The sequence below is a fragment of the Cetorhinus maximus genome, chromosome 11 (genome assembly GCF_964194155.1).
Source record: "Cetorhinus maximus chromosome 11, sCetMax3.hap1.1, whole genome shotgun sequence".
Taxonomy (NCBI): domain Eukaryota; kingdom Metazoa; phylum Chordata; class Chondrichthyes; order Lamniformes; family Cetorhinidae; genus Cetorhinus; species Cetorhinus maximus.
The window spans coordinates 18,060,845-18,076,123 of NC_135889.1; positions in this window are offsets into that span (position 1 = coordinate 18,060,845).

Consider the following 15,279-nt stretch of genomic DNA (forward strand, 5'->3'; position numbering starts at 1 on the left):
TTTGAAGCACCAGGATGCAGTACATAGCACACCATGATGATGCAGGTCACCCTCTGTGGAAGGTACTGCAGAGACCCACCGGAATTGTCCAGACATTGGAAGCACATCTTCAGCATGCCAATCGTTTGCTCTATGATGGACCTTGTCACAGAAAGCGCAGCATTGTATCTCTCCTGCAGGTATCCTTTATCACCCAGCAGCCACCATGTAAGCGCCATAGGCCCTAGAAGATCTGAGTCACCTGGGAATGACTCAGGTTGTAGGAGTCATGTGAACTCCCAGGGAACCTGGCACAGACATGCATAACCTTCTGATGATCGCAGACCAGCTGCACATTGAAGAAGTGGAACCCTTTCCTGTTGGTGAAGACCAGTAACTGCTGCCACAGAGCTCTTAAAGAGACAATCTTCGGCAGCCTGCTTGCGTGGGAAGCCAGAGGTTTCCAAAAATCCCAAAAATCTAGTGGCTTGTATGGCTTCATCCAGTATGAACTGGATGTAATGATGCGCCTTACTGTAAAGGGCATCTGGAACTTCCCTTACGCTTTGATGCATTGAGGACTGAGAGGTGTCGCATAGTCCCCAGTAGGAACAAGCCACTTGCAAGAACATTTAGTACAGCGGTCATCTTTACAGCCACCACACGACATCAGATACTCCTGAAGAATGTGGCTGATTTGAGCCACCACATCCCTTGACAGACGAAGGCGCCTGCAGCACTCTCTCTCACATCTCCAAAAATGAGAGGCGTCTTCGTTACACCCGGGGTCGCATCAGTCAACTCCTTGGAATGGGATATGAGATCCTCAACCTCTGGGTCTTCTGGGATCCCCCTGGACCATGAACCTCAGGCCGAGGCTCTTGTCTAAGCCCTGCCAGATGGCAACGGGCCCTTCTTCTCCTAAGTCGCAAGAAAGCCATTATGAAGGCAGTGATGCCTGCAGCCTCCATTCTGCACTCGCCCTTGTTCCTGTGGAAAACTAGATCTGACATATGAATGCAGCTTATCCTGCAATGATCACCCTCCATCTCCAAGCCAGGAAGCCAGTGTTTAGCCCTTGGGCTGCGCTTATGCCACACATGCCATTCCCAGTTACACCCTTACAGCTGAGGCACATCCTGAGGGATAATAGGTGCCTGAGCATCCCCTGCACCAACATGACAGCACATTCACAAAGAGGCTTGGAGAAGGGTGCATGCAACCATGTGAGAGCAGCCTCATTCAAGGCACTGTTAGGCTGACTCAGTTCTATGAGAGTACAGCTGTGCCTTGCACAAATCTAATGATTGCAAGCCTTGTGCCCTGTTGGCCATGTAGATTCCATATGCTATGTACTGCTTCCCTGGAGCCAGATTGCATATGTCTTGCTGCCATGCTGTTAATAGTTTGATCCTTCCCTTTTCAAATTCCTCTGTGACGGTTGTATGGTCAAACAGAGTTGCCTCAAGTCCTAATGTCTTATTGTAAGAAAGCGCACCATGAGTTAGGGTGGCCAAATCAGTCACATTGCAGTTGACTCATCATAACATTTCTCAGTTGAGCCTTGATCTTGATATGTTCAATTCCCAAGAATTAGGGTGCACCTTGAATAGGCCCAGGAGTACTGTAATGGACTCCTACATGCCCTCAGACTCCTCCCCTGGCAATTTTTTTCCGAAGTTTCAACTGCATCATTCCATCAGGCTGACAACATGGCGGTGCTGCACATATACCTCGAGATCAGCTTCCAACCTCCCCATAACTGTGGGAGTCCCTCCAATCTTCCTGGAACCCCATGATGTGCAGGTACAGAGTCACTCTCCAGCCTCCCCCTTTAACCCTGGAGCCCATAGTTATCATGGTCAACATTCCTGTCCTCCCCACTGAACCAAAAAATATGGATGTCCCCATGCCACATGTAGACTTCACACCTCCTCACCTCAAGGCCATATGCACCGTGACTTACAAGGACCACCCTCTCACCCCCGCGCCCCCCAAATGCCCAAATGAGAGCTTCGAGTAGCCCCATTGTATTACTATTGTATTACTAGTTCCCCATTTACAGGTTGCAGATGCCTTCCAAAACAACGACTGTGCTATCTATAGCACAGTACTAAGCCTCCCACCCCCGTGTGTGAAGAACTGACCACACCCTGCACACCATGCAATGCACAGACAGGCCTTCCCCTTCCTTGGACCGTCCCCAAGACTTGCGTGCCCTGCATAGCCATGTAGCAGGGAGCATGCTGCCCCAGGATTGACTTTAATCTCTAAACCCGACCATATGGCCTCGGACCCTGGATTGGCTTTAATTTCAAACCATCTGCCATCAGTCCCTGGGGTACATGACCGGATGGCGCATATCCCCCTGCTTCCTTCAGACCACTCCCTTCCCTAGCCATGAGTTTTTGTGCACCCCTTCCCTCTAGAGTAATACTAACACCCACCCACACCCCTCACTAGTCTGCGTGCACCCCTTCCATGTTAGCCTCCAGTTCCCCCACTCCAAGGCATTCCTGTGCCTGCCTTCCCCTCCCACCTCCCCTGTTCTTCCAAATCTTACCCTCCCCCAGTCAGTCCTGTGCCTGCCATCCCCTCCCATCCTTCCTGTTCCTCCAAACCCACACCAACCTTCCCTCCACCCTGCATGACTTTCCCTATTTCTTCCCCCATCCCCTCCCCCAGCCCGGTCTTGCCTGGTACAGTGAAGCCCTGCCTGCGCACCCAACAGCTTCACGCCTGTGAGACCGCAGTCCTGCCTGCAAACCCCAACAGCTTCTTGCCTGAGAGAGCACTACTTTATTCATAAAATATCTTCAATCACATTCCAAACCATTTCAAAAACAACATTACAAGGGTACAATCCAGGTTAAACTTTTACAAAATGTATCACCAGGTGCATCAGTACAAACAATATTACAATCATTTACAGCCTTTCATTTTGATCTGTACAGCCCGAGGGGCTCTAAACAGTTCCCAGTCTCTCGGTGCGCTGTGGTAGAAAGGTCTTAGACAGCGACCCTTCCCCATTGCGCCTTTGCGGCAGCTGCCCCAAGCTTTAGTGCGTCCCTCAGCACGTAGTCCTGGACTTTGGATTGTGCCAGTCCGCAACAATCGGTCGGGGACAACTCTTTGTGCTGGAAGACCAACAAGTTTCGGGCAGACCAAAGCGCGTCTTTCACCGAGTTGATGATCCTCCAGCTGCAGTTGATGTTTGTCTCGGTGTGTGTCCCTGGGAACAGCCCGTAGAGCACAGAGTCCTGTGTCACAGAACTGCTCGGGATGAACCTCGACAGCAACCACTGCATCTCTCTCCAGACTTTCTTTGCAAAGGCACAATCCACAAGGAGGTGAACAACGGTCTCTTCCCCACCACAGCCACCTCGAGGGCAACGTGCAGAGGGGGTGAGCCTCCTGGCGTGTAGGAAGGATCTGACGGGGAGGGCCTTTCTCACCACCAGCCAAGCTACGTCTTGGTGCTTGTTGGAAAGTTCTGGCGATGAGGCATTCTGCCAAATGACTTTGACAGTCTGCTCGGGGAACCATCCCACAGGGTCCACCCTCTCCTTTTCCCTCAGGGCCTCTAAGACGTTACATGCTGACCACTGCCTGATGGACTTGTGGTCAAAGGTGTTTTTCTGCATAAATTTTTCCACCAGGGACAGGTGGTACGGCACGGTCCAACTACTTGGAGCGTTCCGCGGCAGCGTGGCCAGACCCATCCTTCGCAACACCGGGGACAGGTAGAACCTCAGCACGTAGTGACACTTGGTGTTTGCGTACTGAGGGTCTACGCACCGCTTGATGCAGCCACACACAAAGGTGGCCATCAGTATGAGGGCGATGTTGGGCACGTTTTTTCCCCCTTTATCTAGAGGCTTGTACATCGCGTCCCTGCGGACACGATCCATTTTCGACCTCCAGATAAAGCGGAAGATGGCTCGAGTGATTGCCATCGCGCAGGAGTCTGGAATGGGCCAGACCTGCGCCACGTACAGCAACAGCGAGAGTACCTCACACCTGATGACCAGGTTCTTACCCGCAATGGAGAGGGAGCGTCGCTCCCACATGCCCAGTTTCCTTTTCACCATAGCCACTCGCTCCTTCCAGTTTCTAACGCATGCCCCGGTCCCTCCGAACCATATCCCCAGCACCTTCAGGCCGTCAGCCCTGACAGTGAAGGGGACAAAGGATCGGTCAGCCCAGTTCCCAAAGAACATGGCCTCGCTCTTCCCACGATTTACCTTGGCTCCCGAGGCCAGTTCGAACTGGTCGCAGATGTGCATCAGTCTGCGCACCGACAGCGGATCCGAGCAGAAGACGGCGACGTCGTCCATGTACAGAGAGGCTTTTACCTGAGTGCCTCCACTGCCTGGGATCGTCACTCCTCTTATGCCCGGATCCTTCCTGATGGACTCAGCAAAGGGTTCTATGCAACACACGAAAAGGACAGGCGAGAGAGGACAGCCCTGCCTGACTCCAGATTTAATCGGAAAGCTATCTGTTTCCCACCCATTGATTGAGACTGCGCTACTGATGTTAGTGTAGAGCAGTTGGATCCAATTTCGAATTCCCTCCCCAAACCCCATTTTGGAGAGCACATCCCCCATGTAGGTGTGCGATATTCTGTCAAAGGCCTTCTCCTGATCCAAGCTGATGAGGCAGGTATCCACACCCCTGTCCTGTACATAGGCAATCGTATCCCCGAGCAGCGCGAGGCTGTCAGAGATCTTCCTGCCTGGCACAGAGCAGGTCTGGTCAGGGTGAATCACCAATTCCAGAGCGGATTTGACCCGATTGGCGATGACCTTGGACAGAATCTTATAGTCCACATTCAACAGCGAAATGGGTCGCCAATTTCTAATTTCCTCCCTTTCCCCCTTGTGCTTGTAGATGAGGGTGATGATGCCTTTCCTCATGGATTCTGACATACTACCGGCCAGGAGCATACTCTCGTACACTCCTAGCAGGTCTGGGCCGATCAAGTCCCACAGAGCCGAATGCAACTCCGCCGGCAAGCCGTCGCTTCCGGGAATTTTACTCTTCTCCAAGGACTCAAGGGCCTTAGTCAGTTCATCAGGAGTTAGCGGTTTGTCCAGGCTCTCCCGCGTACTGTCGTCTAAGACCTCCGTGATAGAGGACAGGAAGGACTGGGAGGCCGTGCTGTCCGTGGGCTTCACGTCATACAATCGGGCATAAAAGGATTTGCTGATCCTCAGAATGTCGGACCGTGATGACTTTACTGAGCCGTCTTCTTCCTTCAGGCTGCTGATCACAGAGCTCTCTCTGTGTACCTTTTGGAAGAAGAAACGTGAGCACGTCTCATCCTGCTCCACGGAGCGGACTCTGGAACGGAAGATGATCTTGGAGGCCTCCGAGGCAAAGTGCGAGGCTTGCTGGCTCTTCACCTCTTGGAGCTCCTCCTTGACATCGACCCCCATTGACTGCAGCCGGAGCAGATTCTGCATCTTTTTCTGGAGTCGGGACATTTCCCTCTGTTCCTTTCTAGCTTTCTGGGTGCCTTTGAGGATGAAAAACCTCTTGATGCTTCCCTTGATCGCTTCCCACCAGTGTGTCAGGGACTCAAAGAGGGGTTTCACGGTTCTCCAACCTTTGTAATCCCTCTTGAGCTCCTCAATGTTCTCTGGGGTCAGCAGTTGCACATTTAGCTTCCATGCCCCCCTGCCCACCCTCAGGTCCTTCTCCAAGTGGCAGTCCGCCAGTAGGAGGCAGTGGTCAGAGAAGAACACCGGCTTGACGTCGGTGGATCTGACTGTGAATGCACGGGACACAAACAGGAAGTCTATCCTGGAACGAATGGACCCGTCTGGCCGCGACCAGGTGTATCTACGCTGCGCTCCGTCTGCAGGGTTGCTGAAGACGTCGTGCAGCTTGGCATCCTTAACTGTTTCCATCAGGGATCTGGACGTAGCGTCCAATCTGCTTCCGGCCCTGCCGGATCGTCCAGCCGCATCGATGATGCAGTTGAAGTCACCGCCCAGAATGACCGGCCTGGAGGTCGCCAGCAGCAGTGGGAGCTGCTGAAAAACCTCCAGCCGCTCAGCCCCTTGTGCCAGGCCATACACGTTAATTAACCGGAGTGGAGCGTTCTTGTACATTACGTCTGCTACGAGGAGTCGCCCGCCCACCAGAGAGCAAAAAAAATTCTTTCGAGTTATCAACAGTCACAGATTGCAACTCTTTCGAGTACAATCACAGTTCTTGGTTTCCGGGAGTGGGACATGAACCCACAACCCTCTGATTCAAAGGCGAGGGTGCTATGAACTGAGCCACAGAGAGAGCAGCTTGGCCAGTGCTCAGGAGTTGGAGCAGTGGCGAGAGATGGCTGCAGTGCCGTTGCAGGTAGGCTATGAATGTTGTACTCACCTCAAAGTCACAAGTGAAGTGAAGGTAGGCAGGTGCATGCCACTTATATCTGCTCTTGAATCAGAGCAGTCTAACTACCCACTGGCGTGGCACTTAATTCGGAGGGAGAACATGTTCCCAGCGACTTGTACTTTTAATGAGTATTCATGACATGGTAATGCATGCAAATAGGGTTCCCGACATGGATCAACGGAAAAGTCGACCTGCTATTCAGCTGCCATAGGTCCTGAGGGAAAAATTCAAAACTGTTACCCTGTCCCCGGAAATCCGACTTTTGGCCTCGCTCAATTTTGCACTCCTGCACACCACGATTCCTGACGCTGATGATTCTGCCCTTCTTTGTGAACTATATCACCCAGCATAGCAGCAAGATAAATAAACACAAAGATTCCCAGGATGAAATAAAAAACAGAGTGCTGGAAAAACTCAACAGGTCTGGCAGCATCTGTGGAGACAGAAGCAGAGTTACCATTTTTAGTGCAATACGACCCTTCTTCGGAGCTGAAGAGAGGTAGAAATGTGATGGGTTTTATGCTGTTGAAAAGTGGGGGAGGGGTGTCAGGTGGAACAAAAGGGAGCATCAGGGATAGGTTAGACGTCGGGGGAGATTTAATACCAGAGATGTCATGGAACTAAAGGAGCAGTAATGGTAGTAGTAAAGAAACAAAACATTGGTCCAGAAGAGGTGTTAATAGCAGAATAAAGGTCAGCTCTGTCCAAAAGCAAAAACATGAAATAATTTACAAACTGGCACTTCAGGGAAAAAAAATCAGAATGGAGGACAGAGTTCATGTTCTGAAGTTGTTGAACTCAAAGTTGAGAAGGCTGTAACTCCTGATATGTGCCGACTTGCTAATATACCACTACAATTACAGCACTGCAACTGCCTCAGCCTCTGGGCATGGAAAGACCAACTTGGGTTTCCACTCCTAGGCTAGAATTTTCCCATCCCGCCTGCGGTGGAATTGTAGCGGGCGAGAGCTGAGAATCCAGTGGTAGGCAAAAAGTCGCAAATCTGCCACCGTAAAAACAAGTGGCAATTCTCCCGACAGTATGTTCATGGCGGGTCAGTTATCACACCGACTAGTGGCACAAATGCCATTTGCATTCATTAGCATGTCATGAATGCTCATTAAAACAGCTACACACCAGAATCTTGCCATGCCTTCCAATCTTTCATCACATCAACGGGAAATTACATCGGCCTCCACTTTCAGAGTCTAGCACTTCAACTGGGGGTGGGTGGTGAGGTGAGGGCCAGATTGACGAATATGTTGGGGACAATGGGGAGGAATGGCAGTGAGAAGGAAGGGCGAACACGAAGGGGAGTGGGGTGCTGTGGAATGGCAGTGAGAGGGAGAGGCAAACACAATGGGGGCAATGGGGAAGGAAGGCTGTGGATGGCAGTGAGAGGGAAGAACAAGCATGATGGGGCAACAGGGAGGGAAGGCAGTGGAATGGCAGTGAGAGGGAAGAGTGAACACTATGGGGGCAACGGGGAGGGAAGGCTGTGGAATGGCAGTGAGAGGGAAGACCGAACACCAGGTGGTCTTTCTGTGGTCACCCTCTAACCTCTTGTTGCTGCAGAAGTCTGCTTAGAAAGAAAGGAGGAAGACCTCCTTGCAATGAAAGCCACTTAAAGCCAATGGCTTCATTAGCATTGTTAAAGGGCTACTCAGAACTGAGTCACATCACAGTCACCGCATTTCAAGAGTAACACATAGGAATGTAGAGTTTGGGAATGCAGGTGATAGTGAAGGAGGCACAGCTGTATCATATATGGCATTCCACCAATGAAGGCCTGTCATGTGTTCACCAGATGTAACGCTCCTCATGGGCCAAAGGACATCCACTCATTGACTATGAGTAACTAATTGGTCATTAATATGCTACATCAGCGATTGGAACACAGTGCTGGGTTGGGTCACTCAACTCACTTAAACTTCAGCATCCCACATAGCGCTCAAGATGTTACACCTGCGATGCAATCTTGGTCACCTCAATGTGTGTGCTAGTGTCTCAGGGACAAGGTAGCATCAGCCGCCATGGCAAATAGGGCAGGAAAAACTATGGACCCTTACAGTCTCCAAATGTGTCATCTTCTGAGCTTTGCTTTCTTGCTCCTTGAAGCGTTCATGTCTTCAATGTTTCCTTTCAGAGAGAAGGCAAAAGTAGATAAGGGTCCAGGGCTCAGTGCTGCCTTTGTCAAGGCTCTAATGCAATGGAAGAGGCAAAGGAGGGAGAGGCAACTCCGTGCGCAGCTCCAGCAGGAGGTACATGGTCAAGTGAAGCCACAGCATGAACAGCAGGGTCAGAAGGAGAGACCCAGACAACTGAGGCGACTCACCAGACTTAGGCTTTATCGTCCAAGAGTCTCCTATTTACAAATGAGTGAGAGGCAATGCTGTGCATGTTTGCACTTGTCCCGAGATCTGGTACATCACATATGCCACATTCTCCATGAAGACCTGACGCCAAGTGGGGTTAGAAGGTATCCCTTGCCAGGAGCTTTGAAGGGGACTGCTGCACTCAACTTCTTGACTTCTGGATCTTTCCAAGGATCAACAGGCAACCTGTGTGGCCTCTCTCAGTCACACCCATGTGGCTATACAGGTTCCATGGCAGCGGGCCTTAATGTTTATAAACTGCAAAGGCTATCATTCCATCAATATACAACTGGTATATGATCACTGGAAGCACATGCTGCACATTTGTGCACGATATCCTGGGAGTTGTCATGACTCCTACATCCTGAGTCATTCCCAGGTGCCTGAGATTTTCGAAGGGCCGTGACGTCTGCAGGGTGGCTGCTTGGAGATAAGGTGTACCCACTGAAATGTTGGCTGATGACACCGATGCATCGCCCTCAGTGTCATTCCGAGGAGAAGCACAACCCTGCTCACAGCTCTACATGCTTCCTTATAAAGCAGACCATAGGGCTTTTGAAGATGTGTTTCAGGTGCTTGCACTGCTCAGGTGGCTCAGTACAATACACTCCCGACAGGGTTTCCCACATCATCGCAGTGTGTTGCCCCCTTCACAACCTGGCTATGCAAAGAGGTGACCCCCTACCAAAGGATGTTCTGGAGAAAGATGAGAGCTCATAGGAGGATGAAGATCCAGAGGTCCAAGAATCTCAGGAGGCTGCTGAAAGTAAGAATGAGCGCGATTACGCCATGGAGGAAGAAGACGTGGGAGATATGCCCATGATACATTAAACGCTGACAGGTCCCAGGAAGAGTAAAGTCAAGTGAGGGAATGTGTGCACATCTCTCCTTGCCCTCATTTTCTTTCAACTCAGTGGATGTCCACCCACTTGCAGCGAGAATGAGTCCTGCATTCACACTTGCCTAATGAATCGCCAGGCCATGATCTTTACTTTGGTCCGTTGGGCTCTGTGAGTGAGCTCACTCTGGGAACTGAGAGCCTGCTTAGGAACAACAGCGATGCGAGAGAAGATTTGAAGCCTTCGCCGCCATCTAATGATGCAAACATTGTTGCAACTGAGATGTGGACATGCCTGGGGATCTTCTCTTCCCGTGCATGTCTTTTCTTCTACCGCTACTACTGGGGAGACACACATGCCACTAGATTATCAATGCTGGTGAGCCGCCCTCAATGGTGTTCTTTGAGGGAGAAGGGTTAAAAATGCTTACATCACACACTTCCAATAAAGATTTAAACACATCTCATGACATCACGCAAGGGGTGCGAATACTAGTTTAACTGAGGTTGACATCACAAGAATGTACATCTCACAGTGGGACGCTATAACTGAGTGGGAGGAAGGCTTGAAATATGAGGGTTCCAAAGTACAGAAACACAACACCTTCAGTTGACAAGAACATTCACATAACCATCAAATGTATTAACAAAAGTGCAATTTATTTACATGTCTAGCACACCCGGCGAAATATAAATGCTGAAACACATCCACACGTGATCGTGTAAAAAGAGGATCCAATCCAATTAATTTAATTGGTATTTATTTATGGAATGATGGTGTTTCTATTAAAGTAAAAATTGAAGGCATTCCATTAAAAAAAGACTGAATGAACAGACCAGACAAAATTTTTTTGCTCAAACTTGTGGAGAAATGCGACAATAAGTATCAGCCATCACCTTTGAAAGGGTTCAGATGATTGATCAAGTCACACGAACAGTTTGAACAATTTATACAAGTCATTGGAATCTCTGATAATTTTCTATTATCCGCATAACAAATATCTATCCATCATAAGGACAGAGAAACTTCAGGTAATGTTTAATCACCTATTTCTTAATGACTATTAAATTTAATGGGCTGAAAATGTAAGAGCAATGAGCAGAGCTACAGTCTACCTGCTCAGATTAGATATAAGAGATCCCTTTGCATTATTCTAAGAGGAACAGGGGAATTTTCCTGATGTCCTGGCCATCATATGTACATCAATCAACATCGCCAACACTCTCTTTTTCTGTCCACATATAACATTGACCTGCTGAGTGTTTTTTTCTTTTTCTATGACTAAAACATATTGAGGTAGAAATTTGTTTGTGTCAGCAGGCATGGATGGACTGAAAGGATAGACCCGAGGATCACCTGATATTGGACCTGAACCCTCAGTTAAATTATGGCGGCAAGCTGCAGACATCTATGGTATGTCCCCAGGCAGAAATGCCCAACATCACCAACATCAGGCCACTGCATCGTCAGGAGAAGCCCTCAGGTAAGTCATTAAATGGGAAGGTAAGGTGACCAGTTGAGGTGGGGTAACTGGGAAGGTAGTGGCTGCAGAGAGGGATCCAGGCCATTGACATGTAATGGTTTCTTTTAGGGCCCTTGCATGCAGCTAATGGCTAATTAGAGATCATATTGGCCCGAGTTTTCTGTTCCTCCCCCACCAGTGGGATATTCCGGTCCCATCAAAGTGAATGAACTTTTGAATGGCTCACTGCATTTTCTGGCCCCGCCCCACCCGCGACAGGGCCAGAAAATTCCACCCATTGTCTTACAATTCTCAATCCAAAGAAATTAATGGACAGAAGTTGACAGACAGTGATATTCTGATAAGCTGTTTTCAGTATGTAAGACCCTGTTGGTAACATGAAGTTTTAGATATTTTTGTTTAATACTTACCTTTTCTCAGATTTCCAACACATGCAGTTTTTTTTAAATTTGAGTTTGGGATAGTGTCTGATCATTTTTTGCTTTTGGGACACAGCTGTAGTTTCTTTAGTGTGAGTCTGGTTAATGAGGAAAGAAAGGAACAACACACCCCTTGAATTTAGAGCTGTAATGCCCAATGAAGGCATGTCCTATTCATAATTTCAAACATGGACTGTGTTTGTACAGAAGCTTCTGGGACTAACATCTGCAAAAGATGGCCACTGAAGGGTCACCTCAGTGATTCTCAAACTGTGAATTCCAGAAAACACCGCCACATCATCTTGACAGGAGAAAGGGACATTCCAGAATAAAGTGGTGTGAATACGCATATCCTGAAGCCATCCTAACTGCCTTCCTGATGTGAATGCGTCATTGAGACCAAGACGTAATATCTCCAAATTTGCAGATGACACAAAGCTGGGTGGGAGGGTGAGCTGTGAGGAGGATGCAGAGATGCTTCAGTATGATTTGGACAAGCTGAGTGAGTGGGCAAATGCATGGCAGATGCAGTATAATGTGGATAAATGTGAGGTAATTCACTTTGGTAGCAAAAACATGAAGGCAGATTATTATCTGAATGGCTATAAATTGAGAGTGGGGAATGTGCAATGAGACCTGGGTGTCCTCATACACCAGTTGCTGAAGGTAAGCATGCAGGTGCAGCAGGTGGTAAAGAAGCCAAATGGTATGTTGGCCTTCATAGCCAGAGGATTCGAGTACAGGAACAGAGATGTCTTGCTGCAATTATACAGGGTCTTGGTGAGACCACACCTGGAATATTGTGTGCAGTTTTGGTCTCCTTATCTGAGGAAGGGTGTTCTTGCTATAGAGGGACTGCAGCAAAGGTTTACCCGACTGATTCCTGGGATGGCAGGACTGACATATGAGGAGGGATTGAGCCTGTTAGGATTATATTCGCTGGAGTTCCAAAGAATGAGGGGGGATCTCATAGAAACCTATAAAATTCTAACAGGACTAGACAGGGTAGATGCAGGAAGAATGTTCGCAATGGTGGGGGAGTCCAGAACCAAGGATCACAGTCTGAGGATACGAGGTAGACCATTTAGGGGTCTGAGGACTCCTGAGATGAGGAGAGGTTTCTTCACCGAGAGAGTGGTGAACCTGTGAAATTTGTTACCACAGAAAGTAGTTGAGGCCAAAACATTGTATGTTTTCAAGAAAGAATTGGATATTGCTCTTGGGGCGAAAGGGATCAAAGGATATGGGGAGAAAGTGAGAGCAGGCTATTGAGTTGGACGATCAGCCATGATCATAATGAATGGCGGAGCAGGCTCAAAAGGCCAAATGGCCTACTCCTGCTCCTATTTTCTATGTATCTTTGTAAGATGATGAATGTCTCAACCCCCCGGGGGATATCTGAAACCACAAAGGCCCAGGTTGCAGCTGACTAACTGAAATCCAACACCATATTTGGAAGAGAGCTTTGGTGGATCCCATGGTAGACAGCAATGTTGGACACCCTTTTAAAAAAAGTCTTTTGGGCAGTCTGCAGAGAATGCTGAAAGCTGCAGAACAGCAGCAATATAAAGGCCGCGTCATCTTTGCCTTTAAGAACCTGGAGGCTGTAAAAATCTTAAAAGCCTCTCAATCTGATTCATTTTCTCTCAAAAAATCTACCAGTATTAAACTTGACCTCCTGGTAAGGAAGCCACGAGGAACCAACATTCTGATCTGCTGAGAAGCCATCTCTTTGAGGAAATCCTGCAAAAATCCTGATATTCAACTCCAGCTATTTGAACACATCTATACTACAATTAAAGAGTGGAAAAGATTCTTTCCTGTACCCGGCCCACAGCGACTGTTTTTCTCCAAAGAGCCAAACATGTGGACTATGCACTATTCTTTTGTTTATAAATTGTATAAGTGCCCTCTTTAACCCTATTTTTTCTTGAGCATGTGTATGTGAGTTTTGAGTGATTGATGTAGCATTTAGACTTTTGGTTTGAATGCATAAATAAATAATCCTCTTTATTTAAACCCATGAAAGCTTACTGCTGTTGTTCAAATTGGCTACATAATCAAGAGGCTAAGATACACAGGCACACACAGACACACCCCTTCCTTTCTAAAACCACACTGATTATGGAAAGCAAGGGAAAGGGTACAAGGGTTTCAGTTTTCTCCCAATCGTATCCATAACAGAGTGCTAACAGGATACAGGACACAAGTGTTGGTGTGATCTGTGTTAACAGCAACTGAACAAAATTGCAATCCAGAGCACCAAAGCAAAAGTTAATTGATTAAGATTTAAAATAAATCCTGGATATATCTCAGGTCAGCATATATGGCAACTTCAGAAACTTTGTAACAATTCAAGAGACATGTGCCCAAGATAAAACAAATATAGGTTGTGTAATTTAAAGGTCTACTTCTACTCAGAGCCTCTAGAATTTTAGTGCCTCAAGGCCAAATTCTGTGGCAGCTGTGTATATGAGTGAGGCACATCTCAACACTGTACAAAATTTTAAAGTATTACCTTATCCTAATACATGGAATTGGTAGCCTTATTGCTATCATCCAAGACTAGCCATCCAGAAGTTACTAGGAGAAATTTTACAAGCAAGGGGAGGGAAGTTTGATATTTATGAGGAGTTAAAGCCCCAAAAGTGACATCATGTTGGGATCCCAATATCATCCTGCCCACTTCTAGTTTCCACCCAGTTTACAGACAAGTGAGAAACCCCTTGGAGCTGTCAGGTCATTAAATATTCTGACAGGTGATTAAGTACTGTTTTAACGAAGAATTCTGGCTTTAACAATGAGCTGACCTATTTCCCAAGCTGTCAGAAACTCACCAGGGTCAACCAGGTGAGTATACAAAGGAGAGTGCTTCTTCAGTGAATCTGACAGGCTGGGAAGCATTTGAACAATGAAACTGAAGAGTTCCAGCCATGGCCAGTTGAGAGACTGCTGCTTACACCTCTCCTTCTCAGAGTGTACTTTTACTGCTTGACAGGTGATTGCCAACTTCTTGAAAGTCACTTCACCTTCTTGCAGTTAACTCACCTTCAGCTGCTCTTCCCTGCTTCTAGCCTTCACCACAGTGTGGGAGTGCTTATGCAGCACCACCTGGGACATCTGATGCCAAACATGAGGATCAGCAACACATATAGGAACAGCAGCAGCAAGAGCAACACTAACACTAGCAGCACCAGCCTTAGCCACATGCTGCTCCACAGAGCAAAGGGATTTAACCCAGATATCCAGTTCTAAGGAGAGGAGTCCTCCAACACAGGGTCCACAGGCAGAAGATCAGTTCTCTTGATGTGTTTGAGCACCAATGTCTCAGGAAGCTCATGCTTTCATGGCAGGTAGTTGCTGATATCTGTGGTCTCCTGGAACAAGACCCCTTCCCAATTGCCTAGGTGGGCATTGCCAGTGACCATCAAGGTGCTTGGCAGTTGAAGGCCACCTGCTACCCCTAGCACCCTGGTCTCTGCCTCTCCCTGAAGTTATGTGCTGTCTTCTCCTCAAGGAGCGAAAGCAGAGAGTTGAACGTTAGAAACAGCTTGTGACAATAGGAGGGAAGGACAACATTTCTGTAGTGTAACTGCAAGGCATGGATGCAAGAGGTAATAGGATGAGGGTAAGTGTGAATATTGGCTGACCAGATGGGGATGTGAGGTGCCTGGAGAGAGTGGATTGAGTGAAGTTGCAAGTTATATTGTTGTGAGGAGCACTGTGCAGGAGAATGCTGGGAAAGTCAGGATGTGGGGCTTGACCCCTAAAATTGCTATGCCACT